The sequence below is a fragment of the Mauremys reevesii genome, linkage group 9 (genome assembly GCF_016161935.1).
Source record: "Mauremys reevesii isolate NIE-2019 linkage group 9, ASM1616193v1, whole genome shotgun sequence".
Classification (NCBI taxonomy): domain Eukaryota; kingdom Metazoa; phylum Chordata; order Testudines; family Geoemydidae; genus Mauremys; species Mauremys reevesii.
The window spans coordinates 84,681,983-84,703,170 of record NC_052631.1 but is presented as its reverse complement, the minus strand read 5'-3'; the positions used below and the strand labels follow the sequence as shown (position 1 = coordinate 84,703,170).

Here is a 21,188-nt window from a genome sequence, read left to right as displayed (position 1 = left end):
GTCCCACAATGCCACACACTGCCCGTTCTGATCACAATTGTGAACTCTGCTGCCCAGGGGTCACAGAGACTAGAAGACCCCCCTCCCCTTTAAAGCCCTGGGAATTTTTCAAATGCCTTTTCCTGACTGTCCAGCTTGGCAAGCATACCTAGCTGCTCTCTACTGTTGTGTGCAACTGTCCAGCTGACCATGCCAGCTACACGCTCCAGATGTGCTCCAGTTTGGAGTAGAAGGAGATATTCGATCTCCTGGGCCTGTGAGGAGATGAGAGCATGCAAGCACAGCTATAGACCGGCTGTAGAAACACTGACATCTACAAGCAGATTGCCAGGGGGATGCAGGAGAAGGGGTATGATGGAGATCAGCAGCAGTGCCGTGTGAAAGCAAAGGAACTGTGGGAGCCATATCAGAAAGCCAAGGAGGCCAATAGTTGACCTGGTGCCGAGCCACAGACCTGCCAGTTTTACAAAGAGCTGCATCCCATACTGGGTAGAGACACTGCAGGCCACCATGGATTCCTTCAAGGAGCCCGAGACACGAGCCCCTAGTCAGTACCGGATTTACCATGGCGCCAGGCCCACGATCCAAAGGGGCCCTGGCCCAGCCCACTCTTCTCTGCTCCCGCCCACCGCTCTCTGCTGCGCGGGCAGCGGGCAGAAGCTTGGCCCTGCTGGCTCCTGCTGCAGGGCAGGATCCGCTGGCAGCCAAGCTCCCCACTCCCCCGCCTCTTCCCCGGAGTGTGCTGCGTCCCGTCCCCCCACCCGCGCTTCCCCCGGTCACCGAACAGCTGTTTGCTGGCGAGAGGGAGGGGGAGGAGCGGAGCCGCAGTGTGCTCGCCGCTCAGGGGGAGGAGGCAGGGCCTTGGAGAAGGAGGAGGAGGCAGGGCACACCTCCTCCAGTCCCCTGCCGTGAGCCGCTCAGGGCAGGGGGCTGAGAGCACCCCCATGACCCCAGCCCACCCCCCCCAGCCCTCTGCCCTGACTCCTGCACCCCCCCACAACCCCAGCCCTGACTTCTGCCCCCCCCACACATACCCAGCCCCACCAGACCCCATGCCTGACTCCTGTCCCCACATCTCCACCCCCACCCTGAGCACCAAATGGGAGCTCCTGCAAACCCCCACCCCATTCCCACCTGCACCCCTCGCACCAAATGGGAGCTGCCCCAGATAAACACTCCACACCCCAACCCTGAGCCTCCTCCCTTACCCTAGCTCCTGGCCAGACCCTGCACCCCAACCTCCAGCCTGCTCCTGCATCCTAACCCCCTCCCAGACCCTGCACCCCCAGCCCTGTGCTCAGTGCACCTCCACCCTCAGCTCAGCGCAGAGAGAGACAAAGAGAATGGGCTAGAACCAGGGAGAAGGTAGGTACCCGCTCTATGTGGGCAGGAGTGGGGGGCATCCTGTTTACCCCCCAGCCCCTCCCTTGCTCCAGGGACCAACCCTAGCTCCCCCACACAACCCCTGCCTTGCTCCAGTCAGCAGGGAATAATCCTCCCCCCATGCCCCGCTGTGCTCTTGCCCCTGGCCCCTGCCTTGCTCCGGCTGGGGACCAATCCTTCCCCCCGCCCCATACCCCGCTGTGCTCTTGCCCCTGGCCCCTGCCTTGCTCCAGCTGGGGATCAATCCTTCCCCCCCTCCCCACATGCCCTGCTGTCAGGGTGGATAAAAATCAATGACTTTTTAAAAAAAAAAATCAAAACATGAGGTGTTTTTTTTATTTAAATCGGATTTTTCAGGAAAAACGTATCTAAAGGTAGTTTAATTAAGATACATTATATCTCATCATGGAATAGGGATTATAAATTCTAATTCTATAGTTTGAGACAATATATTCATGTAAAGTTTAAGAAAAGTTTTGTAAATGAGTTCTAATAGTTCATGGATTAGGGACCCAATCTTATGGGGTTCCACAGGCTTCTGTATAGACTATTTAGGTTAATCTTTCTATCCACCCAATGGGACTCAGTGCTCAAAGATACCATCAGAGATGCTTAGTTTTGCAGTTCTCAAACTGTGGATTTGTGTCTCCAGAGGTAACGTACTTGTTAACAGCAAAAATGTTTTAAAATAAAATAAATAAATAAATAAATAGAGGTGAGAAATAACAGACCTCAACTCTATTGTCCCTCTGCAAATTTGTGTACACGGAGTCAATCCCTTACCTCTCTTTAAAAGTGAAAAGTTTCAAAAAGTTCAGTGAATAGAAGATTGTTGGGGGCGGAATAGATCTGGACAAGGAGAAGAAGTTTGGAGAGAAATGTGAGAAGCAAGGGACACATGCTTTTTTGTTAAAATATTATATGTTTGCTGTTGAAGAAAAAAATCCAGGTTGTTGTTTTTAGTTAAATAAAACAATTTAAATGTCTGTCTGGTGATGTTCTCCTAATACAGGCTGGCAAGAAAATCCTGTAAATATTAATGATTAACTTGTTGAATTGGCGATAGTTCCCCTCCCAGTGACTTCAAAAATATCTCCTTCAATTATCTTTAGTAAATGAAATAACCAAACAATCATTCATTTTCTGACACAGCTGTAAAATTCATCTGAAAAGTTTTCAAAATAAATCACTGTTTAAAAATGTATATAGTGTGTACCTTCTAAAAATGAAACCTACATCTATCTCTGAGTTATGAAGAATATGTGTTAAGGTTACAACAACCAACAAAAATGCACTTTTATGTAGAAAACCATGATTAAATCGAGTCTTCCTGACTAATGATTTAAATCATGATTTAAATCAAATCCGCCCTGCCCGCTGTGCTCTTGCTCCTGGCCCCTTCATTCCCCAGGGGACTCACAAATATGTTTGGTGCCAGGCCCACAAAAAATTAATCCAGCCCTGCCCCTAGTGTAAATAGTGAGGACGAGGAGGAGGAGGAAAGAAAGAGGATGGGGAACATGTGACCGGGTGGTCCAGCTATGCCATGAACCAGTACCTGTTTGAGATTCCACTGCAGACCAATCAGTCCTGACAGTCGAGCATGGGTAAGCCCGATGCAGGGTTAGGAACCTTGGGAAAGCGTATAAATGTATTTCCCATCACAGAGAAGTTCTGATGGTGCTCCAACTTAACAGGTCACCGCCCCTAACTTTTCATTAATTTATTCTCACTAGAAGAGGTAGCGGTACAACAAAGAGGGGTAGCATTGTTATCTGCTTTTCATTCTCCTGTAGATTTGGGGGCGGGGGGGCTAAGGAGCAGTTTGTTTATGTATACAATGATGACCCTTGAATCCTCCTGAGATGTACTCTGCAATCCTCTGTCAAAGGTTTCTATGGATGGCAGCTCTATTTATTCCTCCGCGGTAGGACATCTTCCCACGCCAGTCAGCAATAACTTCGGCAGGCACCATTGCAGCACACAAACTAGCAGCATTTGGGCCCAGGCGGCTTTTGGGACGCCAGCAGCAGCTGTGCTCTCTGTGTCTTTGTTACCCTCAGGAGAGAGATATCAGCTAAAATCACCACTGGCTATGGAAAACGTTGCCAGTATTTAGAGCCAACACTGATGTCGTTGAAGTGTCCCTGATGATTCACCAACACTTGCATAACCATAGAAAAGTAGCCCTTTCTGTTGATGTACTTGGAGGCAAGTTGGTCTGGTGCCAAAATAGGGATGTGTGCTGTCTATTGCGCCACCACAGTTCGGGAACCCCATTGCTGCGAATCCATCCCTTACATCCTGCACATTGCCAAACGTCACAGTGCTGCTCAGCAGGAGACAATTAATGGCCCTGCAAGCTTACATGACAACAGCCCCCACAGTGGATTTTCCAATTCCAAAATGATTTCCCTTCCCACTGACTGGCAGCAACCCAGTGCTGCAAGTTTCCACAGTGAGAGCGCCACTCGCTTCTCCACTTTCAGTGCAGCACTCATTTTGGTGTCCTCCCGCTGGAGTCCTGGGCTGAGCTTGGCCCACAGATCCAGGAATGTAGCCTTGTGCACCTGAAAGTTCTGCAGTCACTGCTCATCATCCCAAGCCTGCATTACAGTGCAATCCCACCAGTAAGTGCCTGTTTCTGAGGCCTAGAAGCAGCGTTCCACCATCTTCAGCTGCTCCATGAATGCCACCCACAACCTTGAACTGGTTCTCACTATGTTCCATAACAATCTGCCCTCCAAGAAATCATCATGTTCCCCGCTGATGTGGTTCTTCTTACAGCTCTGCAAATACCACTGAATGCTTCCTGTTATGAGTGTTGCAAGTCAGAGCTGTGTCATGCCACACGCTTCTGTCAGAGATGGTTGACCGGGAGGGGGGCTGCGTAGGTTCATGAGATTTTTAAAAAGACAAAAATTATGGGATGGAGAGAGTTGCATGCTGGGATGTTGACCCTTTGCTCACAGCCACCCCTCATTTCTGTCCCACCGTGGACTGCCAAAACTTCCCCAAAGATAGTGCGCTGAACAATGGTGAGTTTCACACTGGGATACCTACCACACTGTTCACTGACACAAGCACTCCTGGTGAGTACGTGCAGCCAAGTACACATGCTGCCCACAAGCATTATACTAACTGTGGCGGCTTTATGCCAACGTAACTTGCATCGACCAAAATTTGTAGTGTAGACATGGCCATAGATAGCCTCAGACCCTGTCTATCCCAGGCTTTACACTGAATTGAGGAACATGGTTCCAGCTAATACTAGCATTGGCAGTTTAAACACAGTTCCTTAACCCAGTTCCCAGCCCAGTCCCAGAGAAGTTGGGACTTTAGTGTGAGCAATGGAACAAAAGCAGCAGCCTCACCCACTGAAAATGGAAAATAAAATGAGCGACAATGTTTCTACCATTAATCCCTTTCGGTTACAGCCTGTAAGGGAAGTGCTATAAGAAGCAAGCACAGGCCCCCTTTTACAGAGCAATTCGGAAGAAATAGTTAAAATACTGCTAAGCAATCACCAACTACAGAAAATTAAATTAAATGTATTGGCTTCACTCTGGCTGCCTATATCCATGCCCAACTCCCATGGACTTACATGGGAGTTTTGCCTGAGTAAGGGCTTCAAGATCAGATTCTTAAGGAGGGATTTGATTGACTCATCTCTAAACCAAGTATATTAATAAGGACCTATCTCACAAAGGACCTGTGAGCACGCTGAGATCTTTGGGTATAAAAAGCTATTACTGAAGTGTTTTAGGATTTAAAAGTTTACTGCTTGTCTCCACATAGGATCTGATCTAAAGCCCACTGGAGTCAATGGAAAGACTTCCACTGATTCCAGTGGGCTTTGGATCAGATCCACAGTGGACTGTGTGTTATAAAGCTGTGTATAAAAAGGCACTGCAGTGCCGGAGCAGCTTTCCATGCACTTCAACACAATGATCATTTGATCAAATTAGTTCGTATTCATCAATGAATATTTAAACGTGGGACTGTCGATCACAAACAGCATTACCAGTGATATCAGTAATTATTTGTATTAATATTACTCTATTGATCTCCCCCCCCCCCCCAACGTCGACACATTATTATGGAAAGGTGCCACAATAAAAACTGATAGAGGACATGGAATTCCAGTATAATCAATACTTCACCACAATGAAAATTATACATAGGCTTCTTTATTCTTCCCAACCAGAATTAATGCCTCTGTTCTAGGACTACAGTTTACTTGTCTTAAAGGTCACTTACAAAGAAAAATATTAGACTCATGCATCTCTTTTTTTCCTCTTTGTGTTGTATAAAGAAAGCCATATCATATATAAACAAACTTTTTTTTGCATTTGAAATTAGAACTAACAATATGACGACACCACAAAAGAATGAACGTTTAGCAAGTGAGAGGGAAAAGGCTGTTTAGTCAGACAGTGTATTGTTTGTGTTGTTAACAGCTATTTAACTGCAGTGATTATTGAACATTTTGAAGAAAGGAAGTCTTTGCTAAAATTTCAATACCAAGTTCTAAGAACTCATAATAGAACATGTTCTGAGACATTCAGCAGACTTCATATTCTTGATATTTCTAAGGCTAAAAAAAAAAAAGCAAATTTTCTTCTCTGAAAAAAGAAAAATCTCTCAGGCCCTCTTTATACATCATAAATAAGCAAAGCAACAACAAAACACACACACACACACACACAAAAGAAAAAGAAAAAGAACACAAGCTCATTTGTATTTAAGTCCTTTGCAGCTCACTTTTAATATTAGGGTCCCAGAATTGAGAGCTGAAAGAGACCTGTTCAGATCTTTTTATCCATACCACTGCAAGAATAAGAGTATAGCCTCAATCCTACAATGAGCTCCACACACACAGACACCTCCTGCTCCCCTCATACCTGAGTAGAACTAATTACAGGGTCAGCCTATATCCTCCCAATAAAAGCTGCATTAAATATTAAACTGATTCTAAATATTAATTCTGACCCCCAAAAAATTAAAAAGAAGCAGTGAAATGAGAATACATTATCTAAAAAGGAGGATAATCTCTGCTGAGGACAAAACACATGAAACTCTATTCAAAGGGTTAGAGAGAGAGAGAGCAAAAAAGACAACCAACATCAAGGTTTTTTTTAAGCAAATGGATAATTTTTAGAAGAAATACATTTCTCCTTTGATGGAACTAAATACAGCAAGGCAGTGAGTATCAGATAATTGATTCAAACTTTATTTTCCTAAAATAAAAAAAGTACAGATTTGATCACGGAAGGTCTGATCAGATTTTTCCAATCAATTTGAGAGGCTGGTTCTGAGTTTTGACAGAGCTCCAGCACCCTCTGCTGGTGATACCAAGTTTAATAGCCCATTTAGAGGGAAAATGAACAAAGAAAATCAATTTCTGTTTTAAAAACACAAAAAATGCATTTTTTGTTTTAAATGGGCTACAAATTGGACCCATTTCAACTTAAACAACAGCAACACTAAACAGCTTGCTAAACTTTGGCAGACGGAACAGTCACTTTTAAGAGACCAGATCATGCTAGCAGATCATTATGTTTGGTATCTTTGCCTGCTCAGAAACCATTGTTTATAATTTAGTCAATACTGGAATAAATTTAACTGTTGCAGGTAGTAAACATCCATTTTTATTGCTGTTCACAGTAGAAAGCACCTGTTATGCACTACTGAATAGTCCAGACGCAGTCTGGCAGAACAGGGCTTCCATAATGCTGAATCTTCCAGCTATCCCTACAGTGATGGCATTTCATCAATTTCATTGCTGCTGTGACAAGTAACAGCAGCACATTAAAGGTGCATCTACACCACACTGTTTTTCCTTAACACTTCCCACTGTAGCACTGGCATGGGTGCAGCGGTGCCAGTGGTATCAACAGCAGAACAGCTAGTGTAGGCTTGCCACTGGCTTTTTAACTAAAGTGCAGTCCAGACCTGCTCTAAGCCCTATCTACACTAGAACTTCCAACATGAAGCTGCAACAGCGGTGTATCACAAGTCTAATTTTCCTGGTGTACACATAAGCCTTGTCTACACACAAAAGTTATATAGTTAAAATATAGTATAGTTAAAGTGGTACAGCCCCCCTAGTGCAGACTCAATTATACTGGTATTTATACAGGTAGTATTGCATCCACACTAGGGGTTGTGTCAGTATAACTGTATCGGTGAAAAATAAAAATCACACCCCACCCCAACATAGTTATACCAGAACAAAAACTGTATGTGGAGCAGATCTCAGTCACAAGGGTTAAGACTGGCAAACTGAATCTGTGTGCAGCTCATGAGACTGTGGGAAACAAAAGAGACAATGTGAGTTCAGGACAGAGTATTCATTAGCCTTAGGATTGAGTTTCCTGGCTTTTGCCAGTTTGTTTCCCATTGAACACTTTTCAAAAGTAGCTTTTTGTTCTTCTGATTTCCTTCTTAATATATAGTAATGGAAAGCCATGATATTCAAATTATTTCTTGGAGACTCGTCTCTTCAATAAATACACATTAAGCTGCTTAAAATTGTTTGTTTTTGAAAACAGGAATGGGAATCTTTTGATGGATTGTAATGGGCTTCAGCTCAAACCCTTATATAATATACTTGACCCAAAGATCTCAAAAGGCCTCACAAATATCGGCCTAAGGTATTAAACACATACATCAAGAAATTAATTATTTTTAAATACGTGGGGCTTTGGCATGTGTCTCCATCAATTCAACGGTACGAGCCGAACTACAGACCTGCTGCGGGAGTTTTTACCACGGTGTCATCTAACCCTTGTCTCTGCCTCAAGAGCTCTTTCTTATTGGTAACATTTAATGAGGAGGCACAGGCTGCAATTTATTCACCAGGCTGAGGACACCAGGCTTCACAGCTGACCCAGCCACAGCAGTGGAACAAATTACCCAGTACTTCTGGGTGGAATTTTCAGGAGTTCAGCACCCAACACACTGAGGTCTTTTGAAAATTGGCCGTAGCATCACAATGGAAGCTGCTGGATGCCAAGCACTTTTGAAGATATGACCCTTAATTAGGTGCCTAAATAAGAGTGGAGCTCTTTTGAAAATCTAACCCTCATTGTGGATGCTTGAGCACTCCAAAATCTGGCTTGGGCTCTTTTATATATCACCCTATATAACCATGGGACTGGGTGAGGGCTAACTGTTTGCTACTTAATCCAGATAAAACTGAGACAAGGGTAGTGGTTTGGAGAAAGCAGCCAGAACAGTCGGCAGATGTTGGGGAGGGGTTGGACTGAGGGCTGCAGGGGGTTGGGTCTATTTTACCATTCTCATCTTAGCTGGTAGATATTTACGGTATGTGCATGGCAAGGTGTGGTAAGTAGTCCTTTATAGCGTATTTTGTATTGTGTATTTTAATTTATGGGATGGCCATAAAGACAATAGGACGGACACCTACAGAGTTTTATAAACCTAAAACAAATAAAATTGTGAGGGCTACCAAGAATAAATAAATAAATAAATAAATAATGATGATGATAATCAATAGTACAACACAAATAGATAAGATTCAACATATAGCATGGTCCATTTCAACAGCAATTGGTCCAATGCATTCTGGTTCTGGAGAGCTTCATCCTAATAACAACACTTTACACTGACATATAATCCCAAAGCACTTTTTAACCATACAATCACCAGCGAGATGCAGTTAACTCGGAGATGGAGAGTGACAGCCAAACAACACACAGCACGTTGCACAAACCATGTGGGGAACAAAGACTCCTGAGGAGGCAACCAAAGCGAACTCGCACTCTTACTCAAAGTGCCAGGTGGTTTCAAACCTGAGGCGCCACACCTTTCAACACACTGATACTCAGGTCCATGGCAGGTATACACGAAGAGATCACTGCAATATTAGAAGGTGCTAAAAGCAGGAGTCCTAAGAATTTGAAAGGAATTGCGACACCAGTACAGGACATTTATACCACAGAAAGTCTGGACACTTCTCCCTTTTATTAGCTGTGTTGTACATGCTGGGCTGCTCGAACACCCCTCTCCCCAAACTCACACTAACCCTCGCCTCAGTCAGAAATATGAATTCAGTAGTCAGGTCTGGCCCTTGATCATGAACGCAGACTCCCAGGCTTTGGACATCAAATGCAAACACACGTAAGAGTCACTGTAACAGGACTGAAGCAGCACAACAGCCTCCCTGTAAAGGAATCTGAATCTTCTATTTGATCACACTGTGCAAATATCTAGTTCTACCAAGACTTGGAAATTCAGTGAATTATAGAGTTAATAAGAGAACCCAATAGTGCCCCACCGACTTTCGCTGTCCAAACACTGGCAAATGAAAGGAAATGGAAGTGTCTCCTGGGGTCAGGGGGAAGCAGTGAGCTCTCTGCAGACATGCAGTGGAAGAAACTAAAGGCTTCACTGTGTGAACATGTTTTCTACCGGGAATCATCTTCCCTCCTCCTCCTCCTCTCTCCCATAGGTGACATTTTAGAGTGTGCTGGAGGACACACAGGGATGCTTGGTGTGACACACGGCCACAGTCACCTCCATAATGCTCACCAAACAATCCAGCACTCTGCTTATTCCCCAGTCTCCTTCCAGCCCATCTCTTCCCCTCCCATTTCTCTGCAATTCGTATAGTCCAGTAGTTCTCAAACTTTTGTACTGGTGACCCCTTTCACACAGCAAGCCTCTGAGTGTGACCCCCCCCCTTATAAATTAAAAACACTTGTTTATATATTTAACACCATTATAAATGCTGGAGGCAAAGCAGTGTTTGGGGCGGAGGCTGACAGCTCGTGACCCCTCATGTAATAACCTCATGACCCCCTGAGGGGTCCCGACCCCCAGTTTGAGAACCCCGATATAGTCCCATACTCTCAGCCCTGGTCTTCACTTAAAATTTAGATTGACCTAGCTATGTCGCCCAGGGGTGTGAAAAGCTGACCTAACCCCCAGTGTAGACACAGCTAGGTCAATGGAAGAATTGTTCCATCAACATAGTTGCCACCACTCAGGGAGGTAGATTACCTACATCGGTATAGGAAACATCTATGCTATGGTGCTACAGTGCCCATAGTTTACACATGTCCTGAGTTTCTCTGTTACCATTTCACTTCCTTTGCCTCCTCCTCACTGCTTTCTCTTCCTCCATTCCCTACCTCCCTGCTTCTCTCCATTCCCTCTCTTCCCTCCATAGGTCAATTCTCTCAGGCATTTACAATACACCCAATATTACAGTATGTACGTAGTTGAATAATACTTTAAACTTTAATCATGCCTTACATTCACAGCGGCTTTACAGATTTAAATCAAGGTTTCCTGCTTGCTGATTTAAATCACGATTAAAATCAGTGATTTAAATTGCTTTGATTTGAAACAATCCAACCTGCGGTGGGCATACATTAAGCTGCTTAAATCTCGACACCCACTGCCTAGCTCATGCCTAAGTCCAGCCAGATCCTCAAACTAGGGGTTCCCTCAAAAATCTCACCTGCAGAGCCCAGGTCAGTAAGTGTTCTCAGAGGCCACCTACCGGACCAGGCCATAGCTGTGGTGATGGGACCCTAATAGCCCAGGGGATAGAGCACCACTCAGAAAGTAGAAGTCCTGGGTTCAACCCCCCAGTCAACCTCTTGGGGAGCAGGGACTTGCAAGCAGGTCTCTCATGTCCCAGGCGAGTGTCCTGATCAGTGGGCTCGAAGGTATCCTGAGGAAGGCTACTCTCAATCTCTCCTGTTGTAGCTATTCCACTTTGTATAAATAATTAAATACTCATTGGAACAGCAACTTGAACTTGGGTCTACCACATCCCTGGTGAGCGCCTTAATCACTGGGCAATAAAATTATTCTCACTCACTCTCCCCGGCCCAACAAACATTGAAGCATTTCATACAAAGTGGAACAGCTCCACCAGGAGAAACTCCCACCCCCGGTTACCCCAGCCCACGGGATGCTAAATTCACATGGGAAACCTGGGTTCAACTCCCTGTTCCACATCAGGCAAAGTGGGGATTTAAACCTAGGTCTCCCACATCCTCCACCACCTTTATGAAAGGGCTAACCTGACATAGGCATCTAACTTCAGGAAAGGAGTCATGGCTTATATTCTGAGTAGAGGGAGGAACCTCCCTCTGGCCCAGAGTTAGGAGCCCAACTCCTTTTGAGGGGCAAGACTTGGGCCCTACCTTTCTCTTCAGCATTTCCCATTGGCTAGCTTAGGCAGCTCCCAGCTCAGTTTGGTGAATCCCATTCTTAGGTGCCTAACTCTCCCAGGCATTTTACAGGAAACCTGGTCACCTAATTCAAGGCTGTGGATTCGATTAGGAGGCACAACACCTAAAAATTAGGTGCTGCTATGCTAAGTCTATGTCTCCTTTGCAGATCTAGCCGTAATTCTGTAGTAGCACCAGGAATGGCACCTAGACCATTGTTCCTTTCTCTTTAGTGTCACCTAATATTTGAGGCTCCTTTTGTACTGGCAATTTTCAAGTATTTTCCCACCCTTGTACTAGCACTAGTGCAATTCCACGGTGGTAACAATGGTGGTAAAGCTAGACCAGACACAGGCATTTTTACCTCCATTATCTACACCTGCTCAGAGAAGGGTTAGACACCAGAACTCTAGCTAAGGTCTTTAGATGTATTAATCAGCCTTATAACAGCTCATTAAATAATGCAGTGAAGTGACAGCACTGATGGCGCACTGTATTGTGAGGCAATGATCTCTTCGGTGAGAAGACAAACCAAGAGGCCATAATCAAGTACTTTTCCTACACAGTGAGAGTGCTGCAATTAGGTCATCATTGAGCATTATCATCAGAATCCAGGGCAGACACATTCCTAGAGAATAACTGTGACATGACATCAAGCATTCAGACTGCGGAAGAGGATATTGTCTGTAGTGGTACTCAAAGTGAACAACGTAGGGAAACATCAATCCTGGGGTGTTCTATTTCCAATAGGCAGAGGAAGAGGACAATATATAGAGAGAGAGATCTGGTTTAGCACTAGGATAGGATTCAGAGTTTGTGTTTGAGGCTGACACAGGAGAATTCAGATCCATTTATGACAAAGTGTCACATGCTGACCTTACAAAATTTTGGCCTAGCATTCTTCACAAAGTTTCCCTCATCTTAGAATCATAGAATATGAGGGTTGGAAGAGACCTCAGGAGGTCATCCAGTCCAACCCCCTGCTCAAAGCAGGACCAACACCAACTAAATCATCCCAGCCAAGGGCCAGGCCTTAACAACCTCTAAGGATGGAGATTCCACCACCTCCCTAGGTAACCCATTCCAGTGCTTCGCCACCCTCCTAGTGAAATCTTAGGAGTCATGTAAACTGAATTTAGATTCTGAGTTCCAGTTCTGGGCAATCTCTAATTTTGAATGACTCTTTCTCTTCTATTAATAGACTGAAGCAGATCCAGGGCCAACTCTGATAGGTTCAGACTCCAGCTTTGAATAAGCTCCCTAACATTCAGATACTTATTCGAATGACAGAGCTTGGATAAGGGACCAACTGACAGAATATTCTCCATGAAGCCCCTCAACCGTGGAATTCACTCCCCAGCTCCCTTTCCTTTGGTCTGTAATAACCTAAATACATTGATCTACAAGACACACCACAAAGCCCTTTGATTTGAGCAGGTGCTTGAGGAGAATTGAGATTTGAGAGCTAATAGGGTCTGGAGTTTTATTTGATGTGGAAATTGTGGTTTTGCGGAATGGCTTCCTCTGTGTGGGAAAAGGTAATTGGTTTGCCACTGCTGCTTTCATTAATTGGATTGTATTCTTAATTATCTATGGAGGGTACCAGAGCCTGCAACAGGCATCCTTAATGCGGATAATAATACTTACCTGTTTTGTAAAGCACTTTGAGATCTACTGATGAAAAGTGCTAAGTAAACACTAGGTATTATTATATATTGGAATCAAAATAAAATTAAAGCAAAGCTCTCCTTCCTTGAACAAGTCGTATCTCCTGCTTCTATCACACCGCCTTGGGACCAAAACCAGGATCTTTGCCAGAATTAAGCCACTAATTTTATGTGAAGTGACAGTTAGTGCCACTACTTTGGTCCCTGCTGTGGCCCCTTTGAGACACCCTAACCAAGCAGCTGAGGATTCCTCCAGCATAGGAAGCAGCAGGAGGAAGGGGCATTACTGAAGAGCCTTGTGCTGCAGGCATCCTGGGCTAGCAGAACAACCCTTAGGAAGCCACCGCTGTGGGAACCTTGGGCTGCTCCAATTTATGTGGAGGGGTCTATCAGCTCTTGGCTGCCCCCAAGAGAACAAAGGAGGTTTAAACCCACCTTGGGTCCAATTTATATGCTATGCTTCATCAGTACCCAAAATCTAGCTTTTACTGCCCAATCTTTCAGCCCTTACATAGGTAAATACAGGACCAGCTCTAGGCACCAGCAAAGCAAGCACATGCGTGGGGCGGAACAATTCCAGGGGCGGCATTCTGGTCATTTTTTGCTTGGGCAGTTGTGCTCTCAGTGGTTGAGATGGCAAATTTTTTGCTTGGGGTGGCAAAAAAACCTAGAGCTGACCCTGGGTAAGTAGCCCACTGAAATTAATAGGATTTATTCCCTGCAGGGTCAGGCTCAGAGTGGATATTTAATAAGTTTAACAAAGACAGAATCCCAACCTACATATTCTCCCAATTTGCCATCACCTCAGTGCCTGGCCTCAAAGATCATTAGGCCCAGACCCTGCCCAAGACTTCAGTGATTATCAGGATCCTGACACTTATTCAAGAACAAAGAATTGAAATAAATTTATGGAGCTAAATGTGATTTGCAGGAAGTGGCACAAAACTATAACTACTGACTCTGCCAGGATTATTGCAAACTGAGTGAAAAACTTGTTCTCTTGACACATCCCAGCTGGTGAGTATGGATTCACTTTCCCGCTTTCGAATTTAAAGAGGCCATAGGGGACGGATGGAAAAAGAGAGCAGAATCTTTATGTAGATGCTATAATAAAACTATAATAAAGAACAATATTGTCAGACATATAGATGAACATAATTTGTTGAGGAAGAGTCAACATGGTTTTAGTAAAGGGAAATCATGCCTCACCAATCTACTAGAATTCTTTGAGGCGGTCAACAAGCATGTGGACCAAGGGGATCCAGTGGATATAGTGTACTTAGATTTTCAGAAAGACTTTGACAAGGACGCTCACCAAGGCTCTTACGCAAAGTAAGCTGCCACGGGATAAGAGGGAAGGTCCTCCCATGAATTGGTAACTGTTTAAAAGATAGGAAACACAGGCTAGGTATAAATGGTCAGTTTTCAGAATGGAGAGAGGTAAATAGTGGTTCCCCCAGGGTCCAGTCCTATTCAACATATTCATACATTATCTGGAAAAAGGGGTAAACAGTGAGGGGGCAAAATTTGCAGACGATACAAAACTATTCAAGATAGTTAAGACCCAGGCAGACTGCAAAGAGCTACAAAAGGATCTCACAAAACTGGGTGACTGGGCAATAAAATGATGGGGTCTAAATTAGCTGTATCATGTTGCCTCTATATAAATCCATGGTACGCCCACATCTTGAATACTATGTGCAGATGTGCTCACCCCATCTCAAAAAATATGTATTGTAATTGGAAAAGATTCAGAAAAGGGCAACAAAAATGATTAGGGGTATGGAATGGCTTCCAAATGAGGAGAGATTAATAAGACTGGAAAAGAGACAGCTACGGGGAGATACGATAGAGGTCTATAAAATCATGACTGGTGTAGAGAAAGCAGATAAGGAAATGTTGTTTACTACTTCGCATAACACAAGAACTAGGGTGTCACCAAATGAAATTAATAGGCAGCAGGTTTAAAACAAACTAAAGGAAGTATTTCTTCACACAATGCACAGTCAACCCGTGGAACTCCTTGTCAGAGGATGTTATGAAGGCCAAGACCATAATAGGGTGCAAAAATGTAGTAAATTCATGGAGGATGGGTCCATCAATGGCTTTTAGCCAGGATGGGCAGGAATGGTGTCCCAAGCCTCTGTTTGCCAGAAGCTGGGAATGGGTGACAGGGGATGGATCACTTGATGATTACCTGTTCATTCCCTCTGGGGCACCTGGCATTGGCCACTGTCGGAAGACAGGATACTGGGCTAGATGGGCCTGTGGTCTGACCCAGTAGGGCCATTCTTATGCTCTTATGCCACCAGGTTTAGGGCTGGGGGTGCAGTTGGGGCAGGGCCAGGGGCGGCTCCAGGCCCCAGCACGCCAAGCGCGTGCTTGGGGCGGCATGCCGTGGGGGGCGCTCTGCCGGTAGCCGGGAGGGCAGCAGGCGGCTCCGGTGGACCTCCCGCAGGCGTGCCTGTGGAGGGTCCGCTGGTCCCGCGGCTTCGGTGGAGCATCCGCAGGCACGCCTGCAGGAGGTCCACTGGAGCCGTGGCAGAGCACCCCCTGCGGTGTGCCGCCCTGCTTGGGGCTGCGAAATTGCTAGAGCTGCCCCCGGGCAGGGCAGTCTCACACTTTGGTGTTGGAGAGGGGCATGTGCTCTCTCTGGGCTTTCAGGCAAGCTGGAGGGGGGAGGGAAGCCCCTTCCTCTGTCTGATAAATACCCCCCACCCTTCTTGTATCCAAGTACCTCACAGTTATTAATGAATAGACTCCCTCTTCCCCCCAAGATCACAAAAAAGGAAGCTGTGGTAGAGCCAGGAACTGAATGCAGGTCTCCAGGGTCCCCTCCCCTCCCAGCCCTCCAGCTCCTGCCTCCGCCCGCTAGAGCAGGGCAGGGGGGGAGAGAGCAAGACAACCCCAGGCTCTGAATCCCGGGCAGCGCAAGCCAGCTCCCTGCGGGCGATACAGCGTGGGCAGAGCGCCAGTAAAGCCAGACTGCACCTGCAGGGCTCTGGTGCAGGTGCAGAAAGGGGAGGGGAGGGGAGGGGAGAGCCCCCCCCCCCGCCGCCACCTGCGGGGAGCCAGGGGGCTGGGCAGCCCCATCCCCGGGACTCGGGGGGGGGAGAGTGGAGGGGACTAGGGCAGGGCTTGGTGTGTGGGGGGGAGAGTAGGCAACGCCGGGGAGGGGGCAGTCCCCCTCTCTCGCGGCTCCGGGGGAGGGGAAGGGGAGGGATCCGGCCGGTTTTGTCCCCCCCCCCACTTGGGAGGGAGGGAGCTAGAGCCACAAACCCCTGTCCCAGCAAACGCCCGTAAAGCCCCGTGACAGCGAGCAGGGGGAGGAGAGTCGCCCCCCCCCGCTTTGTTGGCGGACACAAAGCAGTTCAAAGGGCAGCAGCGGGAAAGCGATGGCGGATCCTGCTTCCTCCCCCCGGGCTGCCGGGAGGGAGCCGCACAACCCGGGCGCCCCCGAGCCTGCCGCAGCCGCACAGCCCGGGCGCCACCGGCCGGCCAGCCAGGCACGCAGCCCCCGCGGCGCAGCTGGGTGTAGCCGGGCACGGAACCGCGCACGCTCGTGTGCCGGGAGATCCCCGCCCGGCGGGGCAGCGCCCCAGCTACTTACCCCGCGGGCACCTGCCCCAGCGGCCGCCCCCGCCTCAGCCATCTTCCGCCGCGTCCCCCGGGCGTGACAGAGCCGGAGCCGGCAGGAGAATGAGACACACCGAGGCGCTCTGGGACCTGCCTGCCGCCGCTTCGGTGATTAACTTTCACCAGGCACCTCCAACTACCACTCCCGGCATGCCCCACGGTGGGAACCCGCTGCAAAGCCTGCTGGGAAATGTAGTTCTCTCCCCCTTACACGCCCCCAAACGGTCCCCAGGGAAGCCGTGAGTCCCCAGCCCGGCTGCACTGGGGGTCTCCGCCCGGCTCCCAGTGCATTGAGAGCCGTAGGGAAAATAACCACCGCCGTTATGCGTCTGTCTATACACAAAGCAACCTTTTGTTTGAATGACTTATGCAGAGGCTGTCCTATTAACTGCTGTGTTATGCGTGTGTGTAATATTATATACAGTACCCCTACAGCCATACAGAGAGAGGAGAGTATTCACCATAAAGACATGTTCCCTTCCCCAGATTTTATCCAATAAGCTACAACCACAAAAGACTGAGATTTGTAATGAGTAAAGTGCATATGAAGTCTAAATATTTACAAAAAGAACAGGTGTAGTGGTGGCACCTTAGAGCCTAACACATTTATTTGAGCATAAGCTTTTGTGGGCTACAGCCCACTTCATTGGATGCATGGAATGGAACATATAGTTGCCCTGAGCAACACCCACCTTTTCATGTTCTCTGTATGTGTATATATATCTCCTTAGTATATGTTCCATTCTATGCATCCCATGAAGTGGGCTGTAGCCCAGGAAAGCTTATGCTCAAATAAATGTGTTAGGCTCTAAGGTGCCACAAGTACTTTTTGCAGATACAGACTAACACAGCTGCTACTCTGAAACCTCCTACATATTTATTACTTTTTACATTTGAGACAGTGTGGAAGCCAGTGTGGGACTGGGGGAGAAAATAAACTAGAAATAGCTTTTAAAAAAACATTTTAATTTAGCTTCCCCATGCATGAATAATTATGTGGATTTTTGCAGGTCTGGCTTCTAGCTGTTGTTCATGTTTTGTAGACTGCTGCATTCCACCATGTTTTATAACAGCCCTGTCTCATTCATCCAGCCCTATTGCCAACACAACTCACTGGTGTGCCACTCTTGTTCTTTTATGCCACTGGATTGTGGGAGACCAATAAGAAACTCTCCTCATGTAGCTGCTTTCTCAGTATTTCCAGTAAGAGGTCAGTGTGTGCCTCTTAAATACTAACAGCATTTTCTTCATCAGCAGTGCCATAAAAATTGCTCAGACTCAAATGTGATGAAGGGCAGCATTCATGCACAGTGATTTCTATTAACAGCAGTTTTTTGTTGCCTGATTCTGGAACTTGCTACTCACATTTAAAAAGTTTCAGTTTCAATATCACTTATCTGAATTAGTTTAGCTTTCAAACCTATGAAACTCACTGCCCCCCCAAATGATCCCAAGCCTTCACAATGGGATTTGAGAACTCTCTCTTTACATGTGCCATCCCATGCCAACAGGGCCAAAGATATACAGTAAAAGGGGAACATTCCAAAATGAGCATACAAGATATTCACATACTATCTGTAGATATTTGTATTAGTAGGCAGTATAATTCCCAGCCATTTAAAATTTTATGCAACCCTTCATTTTGTTTTAGCACCTAGATACCACTGTGATTAAGTATTTTATAAATATCTTGATAAACCACTTTAATGGCTATTTCTTATGCATTGCTGGATTTGCATTTTTTTAGATAAACCTTGCATAGTTTTAAATGATACTCTTGTAGATATGATTTTATTATTCTGCTTTTCTGTTTTAATTGTATTTGTTTAGAATTTGGTTGGGAGGGAGTGATAAATCAAAAATATTAAAAGGTTATCGCCTTACCATATTAGTTAAAAATCATTCTATAATGGAAATGTGGTGCTAGAACACAGAAAAAACATGAGCTGATGATGGCAAATTGTACAGAATAATATATTTAGCAAGTGAAGAGTAACAAAAATATAGATGCAAGGAAGAACTTCAGCCCTTGCAGCTGGGAGTTAAACATTTTAAAATAAAAGGCTTGAAAAGACTTGTGTGAATTTAGTCCTGGTGCTAAATGTCACATTCACAGCAAGTGAGTGAAGCCTTTCATTTATGCACAGAACCAATATGCTACATTACAGCACATGATATTCTTGGGGCAACTACCGCAATTGCTTGCATGAAATAGTGATGGTATAGCAAAGTTTTTAATGTAGTTCTCTTTTAAGTGGATCCAGTAGCTAAAAAGAAGCAGAATAGGGTGGAGGCAGAGGCGTAGGGTTGCATTTATAAATGCAAGCATTAGAGGTGTTCAAAAAACAAAAGGCAATTTTTTCATAATCAGCTCTCCTAAAGCATGTGTGAAATTAACTCAGCCCATCTGTAAAAAAAAATTTCTTGTCTGTGTAGACAGATGTCAGAGGACAGTGTTTTAGGCCCAAGTACCTACACCTGCAAAAACTCGTTTTGTTCACACGGATAAGAGAAAGTCATGTTAGATCATCTTTACCTCACAGTAATGTTTCACAAGTTACTGCTGTAGCATCTACAGTCTGAACAATCCATGAAGAGTCCAGTAGGAGTCAGTCTAGTAAGAAGCTAATTAGAGGTTTGCTTACAGTATTTACATTTTAGTCCAAAAGGCACATAAGGTACCAAGCCATTTAAAAATTATCATCTACAGTATAATAAAAAAAGTCATGGCCCACCTCAGTACTTCATCAGCCCTGTGAGTTCCATCTCACTGATACAAGGTGTGTCCCAGAAGCCAGAGCATATGCCACCTCCCTTCTGCCCAGTATTTTTTTTTTTTCTGTTGAAGATTGGATATTTTAAAACACAGTCGCTAAATTTCCTGTACTGGGAAGCTATTAGGAGTTTCCTCAGCTGCTACATCCTGTTATATAACACAGTTCTCAAAACTTTAGCAACCCAAGGACCCCCATTTTGATTTAAAAATTTCCAAGGTCCCCCAAGCCCGGTCACTCGGCCCTTGCCCTGCCCCCCTTCCCTGACAACATGCCCCTGCCCCACCCCTTCTCTGAAGCACTGCCCCCCGCTCACTCCATCCCCCCCTCCCTCCGTCGTTCGCTCTCCCCCACCCTCACATGCTTTCATCACATTAGGGCGGGGGGTTGGGGCGCAGGAGGGGGTGCAGGCTCTGGGCTGGGGCATGGGCTCCAGCCAGGCAGTGCTTACCTCAGGTGGCTCCCGAAAGCCTCCAGCACATCCCTTTGGAAGCAGCTCCTAGGCAGGGGGGGCCAGGGGTCTCCGCACACGCTGCTCCTACCCGTAGGCACTGTCCTGTAGCTCCCATGGGCCACAGTTCCTGGCCAATAGGAGCTAAAGTGACCAGACAGCAAATATGAAAAATCGGGACGGGGGTAGGGGAGGGTAATAGGAGCGTATATAAGAAAAAGACCCCCAAATCAGGATTGTCCCTATAAAATCAGGACATCTGGTCACCTGATGGGAGCTGTGGAGTCAGCACTTGGGGTGGGGAGGCAGCACATGGAGGCCCCCTACTCTGACCCTCAGGGACATGCTGGTCGCTTCCAGGAGCGGCACGGAGCTGGGGTAGGCAGGGAGCCTACCTTAGCCCCGCTGCACCACCAGAGACTTTTAGCATGCAGGAGGTGCTGAGAGGGAGTTGATCAGTGGGGCTCGCAGACCCCCAGGGGTACCCTCGGGAACCCCCAGGTGTTCACAGACCTCAGTTTGTTAAATGCTGATATAACAGGTTTAGAACAAGCGGGGAGAGGGAGATGGAGGAGGGGTTCTTTTATTTTAAATGTATTCTCTTTAAAATGCAGTTTTTATGATTGCTACCCAATTACCCTCTAGCCATGGTTATAGGATCTCGGCTTAGAGTGTCAGCTAAGCCACATTTAGTGCACACCTTAGTGCTTTTATAATTGCTTCCCATAAGAGTTTGAAAAGGTTAATTTTTTGAAGTTGATTCTCAGAGTGAGCCAAGGAGGCACCCAATTCTTCCTTTGTTTCATTTGTGTTTGCATGCAGGAGGGGGAAGAGAATGCTTATTCAAATTCCATCTACCTAACTTTCAGGGATTCCTAGATTTCTAGTATATCCAAACTGGATTTATCAATCATATCAGCTACATGAGCTGATTTTTCAGATTTGCAAGTGCTTATCTAAGTCTGAAATTTTCATCCTAATCTGTTATCTGAAATTAATTTTAGCTCTAATCTTATCAAATACTGCAGGAGTTCTGGCATACCCTAAAAAATCAGCATATATACTG

At 46.0% G+C, this 21,188-nt stretch overlaps 1 protein-coding gene across 2 annotated transcripts in view; it reads right to left on the bottom strand.

Moving 5' to 3' along the window:
* The window catches only part of AMOT (angiomotin), an 86,418-nt gene extending 69,347 nt beyond the window's left edge, over window positions 1-17,071 (bottom strand). For both annotated transcript variants that reach the window (XM_039488758.1, XM_039488759.1), the window contains exon 1: window positions 16,872-17,071. The gene's annotated coding sequence lies outside the window, so the exon portion shown is untranslated. The remainder of the gene's footprint in view (window positions 1-16,871) is intronic.
* Window positions 17,072-21,188: the final 4,117 nt, after the last annotated feature.